Source organism: Falco biarmicus, chromosome 15 (assembly GCF_023638135.1).
Source record: "Falco biarmicus isolate bFalBia1 chromosome 15, bFalBia1.pri, whole genome shotgun sequence".
Classification (NCBI taxonomy): Eukaryota; Metazoa; Chordata; class Aves; order Falconiformes; family Falconidae; genus Falco; species Falco biarmicus.
Genome location: NC_079302.1, coordinates 14,482,057 through 14,500,813, shown reverse-complemented (window position 1 = coordinate 14,500,813; position 18,757 = coordinate 14,482,057). Strand labels below are relative to the sequence as shown.

The 18,757-nt window shown below is 43.1% G+C and overlaps 1 protein-coding gene across 6 annotated transcripts in view; it reads right to left on the bottom strand.

The window, feature by feature from the left end:
* C15H19orf12 (chromosome 15 C19orf12 homolog) overlaps positions 1-18,757 on the bottom strand; it is a 57,963-nt gene that overhangs the window by 6,793 nt on the left and 32,413 nt on the right. The window contains exon 1 of one of the 6 annotated variants that reach the window (XM_056360820.1): positions 4,698-4,835. The exons of 4 other annotated variants lie outside the window; for them this stretch is intronic. The gene's annotated coding sequence lies outside the window, so the exon portion shown is untranslated. Of the gene's footprint in view, positions 1-4,697; positions 4,836-18,757 lie in introns of those variants that run through there. One more of the 6 variants, XM_056360821.1, reaches the window with a different exon arrangement.

Here is an 18,757-nt window from a genome sequence, read left to right as displayed (position 1 = left end):
TTGGCAAAACTCTTCAGTATGAAGGATCTGCGGCATGGCCAGGACAACACAAGTTAGAGAACTGACAACACAGTATGGCTCTCGCTGACAGTAATATAATCTGCTTTCCCCCAATCAAACTGACCGACTTTCATAATCTCCTAAACTGATCCAATACATGAAATGGTGTTTGTGAGCAAAGAAACCCAAAGCTGAAGCATCAGGTCCCTGCACTGCATAGAAGCTGGCTGTCCACGTAAAGCCACCCACGTTACTCCACACTGCCAATACTAGGAAGTCTCCTTACAGTGAAATGGCATCTAAAGCAGTGCAAAGGTGATCAGCTACTCTGGGTTTCTCCAAATAAATATAAAACAGTTTCATGACTAGATTCAAAGTGCAATTGGAAAACAGGAATCATACTGCTATCTGGTGGCATACAATGTGGCAAACACATGAATTTGTAATGATGTATTAGTCTCAAGGTAAAGCAGAAACATGCTAGAACTCAAGCAATTGTAAGTATTTTTTCCATAGTAAATTATTTTACTGCTTTACTCCCCTCACAACTTCCCCAAAGAGAATTTCCACTCACAAAATTAACATTTATTTGGGTTTTTTTTGGCTTGATCGAAGAAGGTTATTGGCACGGCAGAGCTGGTCCTGCTTAATTCCGAATGTGAGCATCACACTCAAAATTCTCATAGACATTACAAGCAGCACTCATTTTCTCTCAACTCTTAAAAGTAATTCTATGATCTTTTAGCATATTCACTGTATTTTAAGTCCTGCAGTGAATTTTAGTGAATACAGGAGCTGATGCACAGCACATACAAGTTGGTGGGGTTTTTTTTATACTGTACATACAGGGCACTAGTGGGAGCCATCAAAACGTAAACCACGTATTAGAACACAAAAAGTAAACCCAAAGATTCCTACATTGAGCACAAAGACACAGATGAGTGGACCAACATTACAGAGATCTTTTATGAAGTCACACCATTATGAATTTCTTTGAAAATTTCAGGCTCTGACACAGAACTATGGTGCTCAACCAGACAATTTTCAGTGAGCATGGTATTTTTTTTAACCATACACCACAGGCCATGAAAGCAGGATATTTTGACAACACATTAACAGGTTGCAACATAGAAACTCCACAAAAGTATAACCTGCTACTAGGACAAGCAGCCAAACCCCGCCCCACCCCCCCAAAAAAAAAAATTAAATCAACAGGCAGACAGCTAGCTTTAGGCTAAGGAAATCAAACAAAAGGGTTATAAAGATCTGTAGCTGCAGACCTCTCAACACCTCACAGACTGGTAAGGCCTGTAAGAAGCCAACTGCAAGAATGCAGAGCACAAAGTTGCGGCTGACATGAACCAAATGATCAGAATCGCTGAGCGAGTAGAATAGGAAGATAAGCATATTTGAAAATGCCAGTGAACTACAAGAAGCAAGAATCCTACCCCAGATTAAAAGAAGCTGTAAGTTTTGTGTCAGAAGCAGAACCAAATGACAGCCAAAAATATTTATAAACTTTGATTGTGTAATTGACAAGTAAATAAAAGTGCAATTTGATTCTAGCACCGAACTATTTCCTACAGAACCCACGCATATGTTAAGCAACACTAGGAACATAAAATACTGGATTTGCATTAATGGAGGGGTGGAAATGTCAATGACATCTATAAAAATGGGCTTGGCTTTCAGAGGTGCTGAGTCCCCTACTGACTTCACATGGCATTGACAATATCCATTGCTTCAAGGGAAAAAAAAAACACCAAGAGTTTTGGAAAACAAAGCTGCTAAGAAACCAAGCTTTGTTGTATAACAGACCTTCCTTTTTTGATCTACTGCAGTTCAGTGGCTGCGTTCCTCTTCTCTTTGTGGTCTCCCCAAATGCTCATCTGAGGTGAGTAAAGTAAGCAATGATACTACTTTACCTATCCAAAGAGAATGGTAACATATGTTTCTATCTCATCTTTGAGCCTACACTAAAAAGTACATTCCTCTCAGACCTAGTTTATTAGTTCTTAAGAAGAAAAATAACATGGAAAGAATTGAAACAAGAAAAGGATCACATCATACGCAACTTACTGAAAGTCCTATTAATGCAAACAACAAAAAGAGGGCTGCCAAATTAATCTGTGGTGTGAACCTCATTCCAGCTCTTCCTTATTTAATACTCCCATTTCATTACCCTACTTTCACCTTCACAGAACGATAACTTTAGACAGGCAAAAGCCGTTTTACCTCCTGGGCTCACTGTCTCACTTATAGAAAAATAAACACCCTCCCAAATGTCCACACAGAAGGTACTCTAACCAGCACACAGCCTGGACAGCCGCTGAACTGTCCTCACAGTTTCTTATAACCTCTTAGTGAGTTAATAGGGTATACTCTTCAGTAAACACCTCTACAATGTGCACACATGTAGAATCACCCACAGGACAAATTCCAAACCTACCAAACAATGAAGACATAGGTCTAAGTCCTCTTACCAGGAGCTAACTTTGTCTTGGTGGACACCACACAGTGATAAGCAAGAATGTGGGGCAAGAACCTCCATACAACTGCTAGAAAGCATACATGTGATCTGTGTAGGTCTTCAAACTGGAGCTTTAAGACAACAGCAAATATTAATGCAAGCACAGATGCCCAGGAGATAACCCAGGGCAATTTCTTCTGTCTCAACTGTACAGCAACGGTTCTATCTATAGTGCAACTTTTTAAAATAAATATGAGATCAGCACTAGAGCAAAACCAAGTGCAAAATACTCAGCAACTGAGACAGAGTAAAGAACACAACCTCAAAAACAATGGCGTGCAAAAAGAGATGACTTGATGATTAAACAGGCCAGAAGTTCAGTGACTATTTAAGTAATAGCTGGTGGATAGGCAGGCTATCAAGATATTCCTATCTACAAAGGAGGGCTGGCTCATCACTGATCCATATGCATACTGTTGGCTTGAGCAGCATTTCTGCTCCTGAATCACTTCCTGAAAATCTTACCTTTAGAGCCCAGCCAGTATTTCAAATCTGCAAAGCAGGTGGTCTGATTTAAATCATGACTGGCATCAGCAGCCAGTAAAACTTGGGTTAAATACACCAGTTTTAACCCTGCTCCACATTTGTAATTTTGTTATTTTGCTAAGGAAGGGTTCATTCCTCCTTACTGATGTAAAACATGCTGACTACCATTCCGGTCTCAGTACCTGGTACTCCTCTTTCCCAGCCATCAGGATTCACCACACCTACAAGTATTTATTGTAATAATATACTTATGTTGCTGACTATACATTATTCAGATGTTCAATTTTTGAGTTTCGATTATATTATATGGCAAAGAAACTCACCTATTTGGTAGACAACCCAAACTCAATTGAAATGCATAAAAAAGCACTTTACAATTGTTTTTGTAAGAACTGCGACCTTAAAAGCATTGCTTACTTTCTTCTTTTGTGTATTTATCAAAGCATGTAAATTTATCAAGGTATTTAATTGGCTTGTTTACCAAAAGAGGCAACAAATTCACTCGTTATAGGAACATACTATTTCTAGGAACCTAGAAGCTGATTTTACAAGGCTCTTGGACGCCTAAGAATGCAGGTAAATGTTCAGTGGGAGTTACCTTCTTCTGGTGAGATTAAAGGAAATTTGGCACCTACCCTGTCTGGGCACTCAGGATACCCTGCTTACCTAGACTGCCAAATCCCAAAGTATCTGTGAAAGACTGGCCACAACTCCTTCAGTCCTTAAAATTTTTTTAGACCTACCCGATGTCTTTCTAATCTATATATTAAGTGTGGAATTACTTTTTTTCATTCCCTAGCCAACTTCACCATTCTGAAGGCAGTATTTGAAAAAGTTACAGGTTGATTTCATCAGAGCTCATACTGAAGCCAAAACAATCAGACTTTCAGCTAAGAAAGAAAGAGCTGACACTTAGAAAGAACCTGATAGCATGAGGCTTTCCCTGTAGATACTTGGCACAGTGCACTGCAGCACTACCTTCGAAATCTGAACTAAGCCTGAAAATTAAAATGTTTTTCCTGACTTGCTACAAAAACATAAACTTCATCTCGTTAAAATTAATCAACATGTGCCAAATGTTTTAAAATTTATTAAAAACTTTATGACTAAAACAGGTTGAACATAAACCGTAATTATAAACTCATTCAAACAGCCGATATTTAATTGCGCTTCAGGCATTTTTTCATTTATTTGCCTACAGCGCCGGTTTCAGGTTTCCCATTGCTGCAAGGCCGGTACTGCCGCCAGGTCAACCCGGGCTAGGCCGGCGGGGGATGCTGAGGCCGGGGAGGGATGGGATGCCGAGGCCGCATCAATGTTCAATCCCATCTGAAGACCCTCACGGCTCCTCCCGCGATCCGCACGACGGCCCCGAAGCCCGGGCCGGCCTCGGCGGCCGAAGCCCCGGCGGCAGGTCAGGGCCCGGCCGCCCCCCCGGGGGCAGCCCAGGACCGCGCCGCAGGCCGCGGCCCCCCCCGCCCCGCTCCCCTCACAGCGCCCGGCCTCTTCTGGAAGCGTCCCGGCCCCTGCAAGCTCCAACCCCGCCGACAGCGGGCCGCGGCGAGCTCCGGCGGAAGCGGAGGGCACGGCGGGGCCCGCCCGGCCAGGGGGGCCGCAAAGCCGGCGCCAAGCTCGGCCGCGGCCCTGCCTCCCTTCCTTCCTCCCTCCTTCGCCCGCCTACCTCAGCCGGCAGCGCGCACGGCCCGCAGGAGGCCGGGCAGGAAACGGCCGCGGCGCCGCCGGTACCGTGGGAGGAGCGCGGCCCGGCGGGGCGACCCCCGCGCAGCCCGGCCCCCGCCCTGCCCGCCCTCACCTGGGGGGCGGCGGCGGCGGCAGGCCTGGGGCGGCGGGACCGGCTGCCTGTGCTACACCAGCTCCCGCCGCAGCTCCCGCGCTGGCTCCGCGGGCAAAGCGCGTAGCCGGGAGCGGCGTTAGGCGAGAGGTGCTGCCGCGCCGCCTCCTCCCCCCGCCTGCTCCCGCTGCCCGGCCGGGCCCTGCCCGGGAGCCGTCGCTTCCCCGCGGCTGGCGCGGAGGCCCTGCGGGCGGGAGGCGGCAGCAGCGCGGCGGGCCCGGGGCTGCGGGCAGGGCACAGGCCCGGGGCTGCGGGCAGCACCGTGCAGGCAGTGCGCGGAGCAGCGGTGAAGGGCTGCCCACGGACGGCTCCCGCAACACCGCACTGCGTCCCGACGCCGGCCCGATCCTGGAAAAGGCACTGCCTGACGTGACACATGCTGCCCTTTCCCAAGGATGGGTTATTAACGGAGGGTTTGGCTTTTGTCAGCTGAGCTGCTGGGATGATGTCCTTCCCGATTTCAGATAAACCCTCTCCCCCTCAGCTCCTTGCCGAGAGGAAGAAGCAGGATGAGGAAAAAAGGAGGAATGACTCACAATTTGTGCCCCTTTCCTGTGGCTGCACCGGGGACTTCTTAACCTCCCCATGCTTTATACGATCACATAAAATAACTCTCTGTGTAACAACTCAAAATGTTACAGGTCTGCTGGTGCTCTTGATTTTATGATTTGGATGTAAAAAGCAAATGTAATTCCTAAAATGAGCGAAGAACCAAAATGCCATGTACATTTTAAGAAGTAACACCCCAAACTTCAGCTGTAAGCAGCTTTCTAAGGAGCAGAATTAAAACAATGAAGTCTGCCAGCCATCAAAGTAAGGAATTTTTATCGCTTTATCCCAGACTTACTCATTACTTCAGTACTCCAGTTAAATATAAACACAGGTTATTAGGGCTACACCAGCAGGTATTTATTAGGTCTATTTTTTCTCTATGGTATAAGTTACTAACATGAAAATGTAAGGTAGGAGTCAGAGTGTATCCTTCAAGGATGTGCACGCTGCTGTAAATCACATTCTCAGAGAAATTGTGACTGTTGAAGTCAGTGGGAATCTGGTTATTGCAACCAGCTGGATGAAGATTTGATTCTCTAGGTAGTTACCAGCCAGCATGCGATGGCATGCCCCTTCCTCTTCTCGGTGAACTTGAACCAGCACATGTGAATCGGCACACTCCACGTTCCACCAAGCGTTCCGTGCGTTTGGGCTACACCACAGCGCAGCAGTCTATTTTTGGTCTGAGCGAAGCAGCAAGACCCATGACGGATTTTCTCCTGACTGCACGTGCTACCAGCCGGGCTCCATCTGCTGGCTCCCCCCTGCCCCCCCCCGCCATCGCAGGGCCCCGGCTATGTGCCTGCCATTTGGGAAAGGTCACCCTACCTGCGAGAAGGGATGGCTCTGCCGGCTGCATTCTCTTTTACAGGATTGCGTATTCTGGCTGGATCTGTCACTATAATTCTAGAGCGTATCTATGCATTTCAACATGCACTCCTAAATAACTGGCACCCGAGATAAACGTTCACATGCGTTCTAAATGCTAGGAGCTGGTGGAGTCGGAGCAGTTCAAGGTGGTCCTGCTGCAAATCCGATCCTGCCAATATTCTCTCTGTATTCACTGCAGTATGCTGGGCTCTTCTAAGTACTAGATGTCATTGCTATCCTGTATCTTAGTTCTCTTTGTCCGCTTTATCAGCACTGAGTCATTATTTCATTTCCTTTATGAGGATGTTTTACATCTTTTTCCTCTTCAGGTTACTAGAAACTCTACGCTTTCAAAAAAATCAAGAGGAAAAAAAATATTTTTTATCCCCCAAAATCCTCAAGTCATCTGCCAAAAGCAAGCATCAGAAATCAACCACAGCAATGGTGCCCTGGCATTCAGGTTTGATGAGCAGATTTATGTCAAGTCCTTCCCTAACATGCAGCAGAACCCAAAACAACTACCAGCCAGTTCAGCATGTCCTCAGTGTGCTGGGCTCACTGCTTATTTTCACAGCTTTTGACACACTAAGAGATAGGCCAAGGGGCGCTAGGGACAATTTCAGCTGGAGATAGGCTGTTGCTACCAACAGAATGATTCATTCTGTCTTTCAGCTTGCTCGTTACAGAGTCTCAAGAAAATGCCCATCAGAAGCAGGCTCAGTCTCGAGGTACTGTCCAGAAATACCCAATGCAATTTTCTGAAATACCTATTACCTTCAAAAGAGACCACGAAAGGTGTTTGTTTTTCTTTTCAAACTAGGCATTTAATCTTGTTGGACAGAAAAAAAGCTGTTTCTCCAAATTTTTTTCTGTGCCAAAGGTGCCCAGCAAAACCACAAGGATTAAGCAAATGTATGTGCCAGACTCAGTTTTGTTTTATCTAGTTGCATTTTTTTTCCTTAAAATCTTTAACTTTCTTACTGTCACAATGGCAGAGAAAAAACATTCAAAACTTGAGGCCTGCACAAATAACACAGATCCATTTGCCTAAGTTTGCAAAGCATCTAAAAATACTCCTGAGATTTCCCTTTTGTGTCAATGTGTTAACTTGGATATGGGCGAGGATGGTTTAATTTACAATGTTACAGCAAAGTAAGGAGAAAAGAAGAAAAAAGGAAGAAATGCCATGTGTTCCCCAGAACGTGTGATGGGAACAGTCCACAGAGAAGAAAGGAGATGGAAAATGTAACAAAGCAGGTTTCTAATCATGTCCAAGCTTAGGAGGGCATGAGATTTCTATCAGTTTCCCCAGAAGTCTGGGAAACCCTATGCTGCAGGGAAGAAAAGCTGCTTTGCTGATCCATGTCTTACGTCTAGGGCTCTAGTCAACCTACATCTCTCCCTTGATACTGTAATACCCCAGTATGGGTGCTCCTACAGGGTCGCAGCAATAACAGCATCTGTTCTGAAAGTCTGCCGCTTCTGCTTCATATTATAATTTGAACCTTCCCTTCTTGACAACACTACAGTTTTGTAACTTCAGAGTTTGTCTTATTATACAAAATGGTGAGCTTTGCAAGATCAAACAAGGGACAACCTATATCGAAACAGAAAATGAATATAAAAAGTAATGCTATAGCATTTAAGTCCTTAAACAGAGCCACGTAATCAGGGATATTTTGCAACTGCAGAATGTCTGTTTAAAAGGAGTAAGAAAAGGCAACATTTCTAAAACCAGGAACGTAACTCCAGTTTTCACCTGTTAACACTCTTCACCTCTTAGCACGCAGGTGTAAATAATACACTGAAAATGACCGAATCACAGGAAGACATAATAGCAGGTTACAGAGATCCACTACAAGCAAAGCATATGCTTGATGGCAAATCTTTTCCCCATTTCCTACATTAGATATTCATCAGGGTCTGACTTCTAATTGAATGCAAATAAAGAATATAACAGGTTTTTGCATATGAAGTGAAGATATAGAACATCTGTCTCTTCACAGCCTTTCAATGTACCTTATGTGACATTAACCAAAGAAGGTTTGCCTCATCAGCTTGTAGGAAATGGTGAATTTGAAGAACAGTGTGACTGAACTAAATCATTCCACTGCTGCTGTAAAAGGTGCTTCTTTGATCTCCTCGCGCACTCCTAGGTGATAAAATGCCAAGTTGGGCAAAATCAGTTTCAATGCCAAAAAGATGGACTACTGGAGCAGAAGGTCACAAAACACTATTAATTGCCTTATATCATCTCAGTCTTGAAAGATGATCCAAAAATACAGGCTGGTGCTTTGGAATAAAGCACACATTGCTAGCTAGCACTATCCAAGCAAGCTGTTAAAAGATATTTAAGGCATAACCTTAACTGCAAACAGCATACCTATCTTCTGTTCTTTTAGACTTATTACAGTAGTCATTTATGCTGGTTTTTTACTTCCTCAGCAACCTAATTCAGTAATTGTTTTACTGGTACAGAGTAGCCATTTTGTTAGCTTTTCAGAAAAAAGTTACAGCAAATCTGAATGCAAAAGTCAGTGTCATGAAATTAGCGTACATGTTTATATGTCACAGCATGTACGAACACTGAAGTGGAAATAAAATCCTAGTTAAAAAATAGCCACACAAAATACCTGCAAGGTTTCCAGATAGGAGCTAAAAATAAAGAGAATCTCCTACAACCACTTCCTCCACTCATCACTCTTGCAGAATGTATCTCAGTGCACCTTTCTTCAAACCTCCAATTAAAGGGCACACATAAAGTAGACACAAGTTCAAAATCAGATCTAAAATGCATCTTGTAAATTCAGTTAAGGAACAAAGCATTCTAGTGTCAAGGGTGGAAGGATGACACTTGAAGGTGTCTAGAATAACATCAGTGATAGATTTCCAAGCTCGGTGCTCTTCAGTGGTGTGAGAAATCTGTACCATGACTTGGTGCTTGTGGAGTCTGAGAATAGTAAATGTTCAGCTACATATAATTCTGGCCCCAGACATACAGTACTTTGGCGATGCAAAGAGTAAGCGCAAAGAAGCTGGCTTGAGTCCCTTCAGTCAAGGGTCCTTGGCTGACTTCGCTTCCAACCTTAGACCAGCCTCACCAGTGCTGAATGAGCGCCCAGATTTTACAAAGCTGTTAGTCTAAGTTTCCCGTTCTTCAGGGAAGACGGAACAATTCTCTCTCCAGCCTTCCTGGGTCTTAGTTTTGATAATGTGGCAGACAACAGGGGAGCTCGCAGCCAGCTAGGCAGTAGGGTGGAAGGGAGGGGGCCAGCTTGATTTTCTTTTCTCACGTGACAGGTTGGAGACAAGAAGGTGGAAAGGTGAATTTGAATCACTCTCTACAATGACGGAACAGATTCAAAGCTTCCAGAAGTCACTACAAATACTTGAATGTGTTACAATGGGATTTGCAGACTTACAGTTTAGCTTGTTACATTTTAATACTGCCTCCTGGGCCACCTCTCTGCTTCACTTGCAGATCACAAGGGTGTCACCACTTGGGATCGCATAACGGCCATGTGGCTACACGACAGGGTTCTCTAAAGAGCTACTGCTAAGCTAAGTAAAGAGCAGGGCAGTGTTTATACCGTATTTGTATTCGTCCTGACTTTGGAAACAAAAAGAACTGGAAACTTTGCAAACTACAAAGAGGCCCTTTGCTGGCTTTCGGCAGAGCTCAGTTTGGGAACAGCTGCCTTAAAAACGTCGCAGATGACTGTCTCAGGAGTAAAATGATGTGCATTCAAAACTGGTAACGGGCTTAATTTATAAAGATCAGGTAATGGCAAATGGCTTTACTTACAACAGCGTGCATACACGCAATCATGAGAGCCAAGTGCCACTGGAGTAGAGGGCACTGAGCAAGCAGATGACTGAATGCTAGAAAGGGAGAGGGCTGGGCAGCCCCTTCTCTGTGATAAATTCCAGGGGATCTTTCATTCTGCCCTAAGCAGACAAGCACTAAGTTCTCAAAAGTCTGTCAAAAAGACTTACAGCAGGATGTGCCAATCTATACCATGGAAGAATAAAAGGCTAAGATTTTGCTGCAATTAGGATAAACAACTGTCTTTAATTTCTGTCAAACAGTACATGTGCCCCTTTGCTAGTATTTGTGTAAAATGTTGTTAGGGTACACGTCCACAGCCAGCATTATTACTCTTTTTCTCAACCTACACTCCCATCATGCCTCATAGAAAAATCCATGGGGGATGAAAGATAAAACCGAGTCCAAACCCTGAGAACAGAGCCCCATGAAAGCAACAAATTATAAACTCTACTGAAGAGATTTTCTTCAGAAAGATCACAGGTCTCATGCTTTAGTCATGGCCCATTCCTTTGCCAGCAGGTTCAGAGGGAGTGATCTGTGAGAGCTAAGTGATTTCTTTCAAGTAAGCTGCTCACGATGACTACAGAAACCTCAAGGATTACAGTGCACAAACAATGGGAGAAAAGCTGCTTCAAATAATACACCCAGACAATGGAGTTGCCATTATGGGTAGCAATGCAAAATATGGACAGGGATTTAAATGAAACGGGTGATATCTGTATACTTTGGAGGGCTCACATGTGCCAAATTTGGCAGCGTGAGTGTTCATATTGCTTGTTGCTCCACCCCTTGAACAATGAGGCTAAACCCCATATGTGCAGGAGTTGGTGGAGCACAAGCAGTTTTGCTAATCACACTGCATGCAAAAGCAAAAAGACAAAAGAAACTAGTAATGCTTAGACTAGCATTGGGGAAATAATTAAGCATGAATGAAATATTGTATGTGGATTTGAAATGAATGTTCTTGGAAACAATTGTGCTGTTTCAGTTGTGCTGCTTCCCCCCTTAAGTTTCACAAAGTAATTTGCATGTCATTTAAATAAATACCATAAATTATTGCAAACTTTTTGGTTTTATTTACATAAAACAAAAAAATCATTTCCATTATTGTTTGGATTACCTGACAAGAGTGAAATGCAAAGGTCTGAAAGGAAACTTGTCTCTCCCCAGAACATTACAGACTTCTCATACGTGAGTGAGCCAGAAAGCAGGATGACCCCATTTTTAGCTTTGCCTTACGTAGGCAAGTAATGCCCTGTACGTGTAACAGAGATGCAGGATCAGATCTTCCAGTTGAGCCAAGCTGGGGCTGCAGGCTGGTCAAGGGTACTGGTATAGGCTGCCTTGCACTTGTCAGGGTTTCATGGCCCTTCATGAAAACAACAACAGCCTCAGCACTGCTTGGCTGCTGGCTAAGCTTCCTTTTTCCGGGATAGCTCAGGTTTTTTGCAGCTTAAGCACACATACCAAACAACAACGCTGCAGGCATACTGAACTTGCACAAGCTGCCCGACAGCTCGACAGCAGCTGCAGTGGACACTCAGTACAGCTTTCACACGCTGGGAGGTTAGGGCACCACTAACTCACGTTTCTCTGATGAATTCTGTTTCTCTTCGAATCATAGGAGGGTTAACTTCAACCACCACAACTTACAAGGTTCACGCTCTTCTCTGATGCTTATATTGTTTTCACTTCCATTCAGCGCTACCCACAGATCACCAATTTCATTTCACCTCTGAAAAACATCTCTGCCTTCCTTCTTGACTAATTACACTTTTTCTCAGAGTGCTTCTCAAACCTGCTTTCTTCTTGCACCCCATCAAGGGGTCAACACCAGCCAGTTCAGAAACCTTGACATACTGTGCATTCAGACCATTAAAAATAAATCACATGATTGAAATACTGAAATCCAGAAAAAGGTGAGGTGAGTGCAGGGCAGTCTGAAAAGTTCGGAAGGTGCGCAGCCCCCTGCAGGATCATATGGGCCCTCCTGGCCACCGAAAACTAAGTACAGGTACCATCACCTGAAAAGCCAAGTGACATGACCATCTGCAAAAGGAGGCAAAAGGAGGAACTGAATATCTAGCATAAATTTTAGTGTTCTGGCTGTAAGACATTAAATGATCATCCCGGCTTCTGACCCATGAAGACTGCCTGCAGGGTTCTTCCACAATGTTTGTATTTGCATCTGGTTGCTCTCTCCGCTCTAAAAGGGAATCCAACAAATATTGTCTCTTCTCACATGACCGTGGGCTGCTTTTCCCCATGGTCTGTTGTTAAATACGCCCAACATTACAGACTGCAAACCAGATGCATTCATTACACAGATGTTCTTTTCACAGAAGAGTATCCTGTAGTCTCTAATTTCTAAGGCTCTTTTCTTTTTACAAACCAAGGGATTCAACCCACTTCCCACCTTGGATATAAATGCATTTATTTTCCTTGACTTTGCTTAGTGCAGTTCTAAGTTTTGCTCCACCGCAAAGGAAGTAAAGTTGACTGGGTCTAACTTCATGATTCCCAGATATCACTAGGGTGTGCTGTAGATCATGAAATTTCAGTAAAGCACAGTTAACAGGGAAAAATCTAGCTGCTATACTAAATATTTTAATTACAAACACAGAAGCAACTCAACACTGACTCCAATTCCTTTGAAAACACACTCAAGAGAGGTAATATAACACCTTCACAATTTAAAACATTTTTGTTACACAGGCTTGGTAAACACAGTGTAGTACACAACAGAAAACTAAGAGTAGGGCAGATAATCACTATGTGCCTAAACTGCACATAGGTAACAAATTCAGGCAAGCAGTCTGATGGAAATTGAAAAAAATGGGATTAGAACCAATACCCATAACAAACCAGGTAACAAGCAATAAAGGACTCTTTGTGGAAAACTTCCTATGAAAAAAAAATACGAGACTATTTAAGTCACTGGAACTCGCAAGGGTATGGCCTGGGGATGTAGTCAGGGGCTGAACTGGTTGTTTTTTTTTACACAAAATAATGTGTATAAGCAATGGTGATGAAATTCCCAGTGAGGATAACAGTAGAACTGAACCAAATTCATCACAGGAGACTGCGGCACCTGTCAGGTATCACCTCTTAGAACAAGGGTGCCCAGCACAGAGTGACATGGGGAAGGGGACCACAGCCTTTGGAGGAAGGAAACTTCCACCCACTTCCAGCCCCAGCAGGAGGTGGGACCCCTTGCTACAACCTACACCCAACCAGCTGCTCAGCGCTCGGGAGGAAGCATCTTCCCGCTCTCGCACCTTTCCTTCAGCCCAGGAAAGAAACATATATCCTGGCACTGTGTCCTTCAGTGCCCACCAACTCTCATTAGCCATGGAGGGCTGTATGTGGGATAATGAACTCAGCACAATAAGGATGCTGAATCAGAAGAGTTTTTAAGCACAAGCTTAACTTTAAGCATATATTTACACTAACAACCACAGACTCAAATGCAAATTTTAAAAGCACCTATTTAAACACGAACAAAAGCTTGAATGGTTTACTGGGCTGAGGCCCCAACTGTCAAGACATATCCAGTATGACATAGTTAGCAGTAACAGCAAACAGAATATCAAGTGATGCTTCAGCAGGCTGTTTGAAACTAGTTTGGTAGTCTTACACCATGAACTATGTATTCATTATTATAACAATTTGTATTACTATTTGTAGCATCTAGGGAACCCCAATCAGGGCTCTATTGTGTTAGACTGTACAAGCACAGAAAAATAGGATGGCTTTTATAATGAGTACATCACAAGCCCCACTACCATAATTAACATTGATTAGCATCAATGCAAACAGCATGGGAAGACAAAGATTGAGCCAGTTTGGGAGTCGAGGTACTCTCCCACCCTTTAAGGTGGCTCCTCCAGTTCCCAACTGCAGAACACAGGGGAGGCTGTTTTGGTGGGGAAGGCTGCGGTCTCCAGTGCTCCCAGTTAGCAGCTCCCATAAGCACATTCTAGGACACAGGATTCAAAAAAACATCTTTGTCACTTACTAATCCAGTGTCTATCACAGACAACTATATCACACAACCCCACCCTTAAAATTATGATGTACCATTGTAATGTACCATTACAAAACCAGTTAAGAGTGCTTTCACTTCTTACTCAGGGTGTACATCTCTGTAAATGTTACTCAGTTGGCTGAAACAGTTAGACTATACTGCCTATCTCTACACTTCAAATTAAATACTAAAGAAAGACTTCTATTTAATGTTATTAGTCTGAAATGGAATGGCTAGAATGGATGTAGAAGAAGAATCAGTGTCAGACTTTCAGAGCATGCCAATCAACTAAAGCCAACACACCAGTACCAAACCTGCTCCCAAACGGCTGAACGGTGGATTTGCCCTGCTCCCCCAAGCCCCCCTCCCCAGCATGTGTTATCTTCCCCAGTACCATTGTGGAGCTGTATGATCGCAACTACCGCCACCAATTCTGATCAAAAAGGACAGCTGGCAACCTCGGATCTACTTAATGTGTTACAAAAAGACCCAAAAAAATCCAGATCCACTTTAAACAAAATCTCAAAAGAGTGACCTTAAAGGACATGGGATGTGGAGCTGCATGTAGTAGACTTCCTCCCTCCAACATAAGGAGCCCTTCCTAGATCTGTAATTATCGTATGCATCTTCTAATCTCAGGCCCGTGGCATTTTCCCAGGTTTGCCTTTGATACTAAAGCAGTTTTTCCTATCTAACTGTAGGAAAGCATGTTGATAGCTTTGTAATGGCAGCAAAAAAAAGACAGTATTTTTAAATGGGTAGTGTGAAATTATAGGGTTGGATATTTTGATTGTGTTAATAAAATTGCCTTCATTAAACAAATGAGATTCAAGACCTAAAACTTTCCTATGAACCATCCTCCGCCCAAAATGTTTCTGCACATTTTTATTGCATAACCTAATGAAATACAGCCACCTTGAATTCCACTTTCATGTCCAGAACCATGGAAAATTCACCCACAGAAAATGCATTCACACTAGAAATTTTGTTCGGTTCTCCACGACGTCATCGCTTATGTCATAACCTAACCTGCAATCTGGTGTATCTTCAGACATCTCAAGATGTATCTTAAGAATTCTCACATGCATTGAACAGAACACGTAAATATTTGCAGGATTATACTGTAGCTACAACTTCAATGCAATCGGGATGTGTTTACATGCTTGACTGTAGTTAGCTTCCAGTGTTTTGCTACTTTTTACTGTTCTGGTAAAGTTTCCTAATTTTTGAGCTACTCTCTACAATTTCACTCACAGGGACATGAAAAATAATTCTATAAAGCCTAAAAATAAACTTGGTTCTGTTAAAAAATTCATCATTTCACTCCAAGGCTTCCACCAGCTGGGCTTGTCTGCTTTAGGTTTGACACCCCTGAGAGCTACAAGCATGACTTATAAAGATGAGCAAGTTTACATGAGAACAATTAAGAGATCCTTTTTTAAAAAAATCTTTACTTTGACAAAATACTGTCCAGGGCACTTATTACTGGGAGGCATTTATTTTTGGCAATCTTTCACTCACTTTTAATACCATACTTATGTTATTTTCAAATTTGGAGAGGTAATATCCAAATAGATAGGCTGCTCTATGTGTACTTCTTTCAGGTTTGCTCATTACACTCGTTAAACTGTTTAATTCTCAAGGATCTACTGGAGATACAGTGAAGACCCCCTGAACACCAGTTAAGAATAAACCTGTAATGAGAATAAATTACACATGCATATGAATTACTACAAGTCCTGTAAGGAGTGAGACCTTTCTACATAAACATCTGCCGCGGAATTAAATCTGATACATTAATAAAAGCCCTCCCCACCCAAATCAAACAATGGAAGTGTAACAGTTAGCCAATCAGTTAAAAGAATAAACCTTTTAAATAAATAAATTTGCGCTTCACCAATTTATGTCACTGTGGTACTTAAGGCGAAACCTTTTAAAGGAATAGATTTACTGTGCATACAGATCTCCACTGGGTATGTGTAATTATGCAAAGGAAAGGCATTACTTTTAAAGTGGATGAATGGCTGATACTTTTTGATTTACTGCTAGAAACAGAAAAATGGTAATGGCATGAAATAAGCATTTGCAAAACCGTTTTGGCAGACGGAAAATGTTTGATTTACCTAGGGCATCCATCAGGTTCTATATTTTAGATCAAAGTAGATAAATGGAAAGGCAAATGGATATTTGGGAAAAAAAATCTACTGCTTTTCTGTCAGCTGTGAAAGTTAAATGTTTGGAGGGGGAAAAAGCCCAAGGCTCTTTGGATGGAAGGAAATCACGATTCATCACTGCTCTAGCAACTATAGCTTCCTGCATTTACCTGGAAAGGTGAGAATTGCATGGAAGTAGCTTAAACTTTCTCATTCTGGGCCTGATTCTGAGAGGTAATTTGAAGGTGGGTGCCTGGCAAAGCTCAACATTCGCACCCGACACTGGAAATGGATAATGCGTACCCTGCATCTTACTTTCCTCTCAACTCCAAGTTGTTCACTCTTTTTCTGTCCTCTTCTGGATTGAATTCATGTTGGCAAAGAAAATATGTTCCAGACAAGACATACACACACCCAAAATCGAAAAGCAGCGCCTTCTCAGATCCTTTAAAAAATTCCGTGCAATAGGAAAGCACACTGAATGCAGAATAAGACTTACTGGGCAATTATCTGTGACAAGCCAGGAGACTGAAGAACCAAAAATCAACTTCTTCCTATGACAGAACTATTCCTAGAGGTTCCTAGTGAAAAGCGTGATTTCTGAGCATGCCATGAGCCTGTTCTGAACTCCCTCTATACTGAAATGCACCACCAGGAGCCGTGTCATCGATGTGTTGTGTCCAGCCCTTAAAGCATCGCTAGACCTGTGGTATATGTGTCACACAGATGGCCTGAACATGCACAGTTAATCTGAAATGTCTGGGACACATCCAGTTTGTTGTGCTTGTGAAAATCCACAGGAGGGCACATGCACAAGAGCCACAGCCACATCAGATTTACCACGAGTGCATACCATGGGAAGTGGGCATTTCCAGCAAGTGGCGAATTTGCTATACCTGCCCAGTAGAAAGGATTTGCTCACATGCCGAGAAAAGGCTGGCATTACCAGACATCTGGAAATCTTGACAAACATACTAATCCTTGAACATAACCTCTTGACAAAACAGCTGGCTGGAGGAGGACACATCTGCGATATGTCCCTCTGCCTGCTCCATCAGGGAATAACACAGAGTAGGGTGTGGTCTTTCAGTTCTATCCCCATCATTATGAACACGAGTAGCAAATCCATCAGTTAACTTCTGCATCCATTTATTCTGTGGAAGGGTTGCCCAGCTCTTAAGAGGCCAAAGACCAGTAAAAACTCACTTCTTTTGCCCAGATAGGTAAAAAAGCCAGCAGGACTTACAATTACACAATAACAGAGTGCTGGCTGCTCTCTAGGATACCCGTTTCATACATTTATCATAGCAAAATTAGTAGATAGCTGCTCATGCTGACCTACATGGCCTGTATTTTTAACTCCGTAGCTTACTTTTGACCACTGAAAATACTGGAACAGGTTACCGAGAGGCTGTGGAAACTCCATCCCTGCAGATGTTCAGTACCTGTCTGGACAGGATCCTGAGCAACCTGTTCTGGTTGACTGTGTTTTGAGCAGAGGGATCGGTCTAAATGATGCTCCTTCCAGCGTCCACTGTTCCGGAATTCTGTGGTGAAAATCTTTCCCTTCAATTTTGTAGGTACACTTGCCTTCCAAGAAGTAATTAATTGATCATACCTCTGCCATAAGCCATGGTTATCACTGTATACAGAGAGTTCAAAGATGCTGAGTTTGTGGAGTGGATCAAATCCTCTGCAGTGATCTCCAGTTATCAACAAAAAATGGCCCCCCAAAAATAAGAAATTTTACCAACAAAAGGGTCCAAGAAGGACGATGCTAGCTCTCTGCTGCATTCCAATACCTGTGACTAGGAAACAGCCCTTATACATCAGGCTTTACATACACAGCTCCACAGAGACAAAAGCCAACCCATCTTCAGACCTGGCCTAGCAAGCCTATATGCCCCCCAACCTCCCCAAGCTTATCTTTAGTTAAGCCTTTCAAACAGCAACCCTGCTACAGACTTCCACATACATAAACTCTTAAAATCCAGACTGAAGAGTGAGACTGCAGAACGCAGGATGTACGCACACCTGTAACAGCCAATACACCTACGTGAGCTGAAGATTTGTGCACATCCAGGGACAGCTGAAAGTTATACACCTTGTCTGTAGAAAAAGTCATTGCAAGCTTCCATGCAAGGAATACAGTAAGCGTTAAAATATTGAGCTAGAAGTAAGGCCAGACTGTATTTCTCCCCCTGTAATAAATCAGTACTATATGTATATATTAAATCCAATCCCTTGATGTGTCCAGTTTCAGTAATAAAAACTTAGAGAGCAGGGCAAAAGTTATTGGGTAGAGATCGATATGCTTGCTTGTTGTCCTTGATTGGCAATAATATGACATTTTCTCCTTGACTGTAAGAAGCGCTTTTGTGATTTGGGAGCATAAAGAAATTCTGTACTTGACAGATTTATATAGTAGGAATACGCTAATGTCCTTTGACCCGCTTAA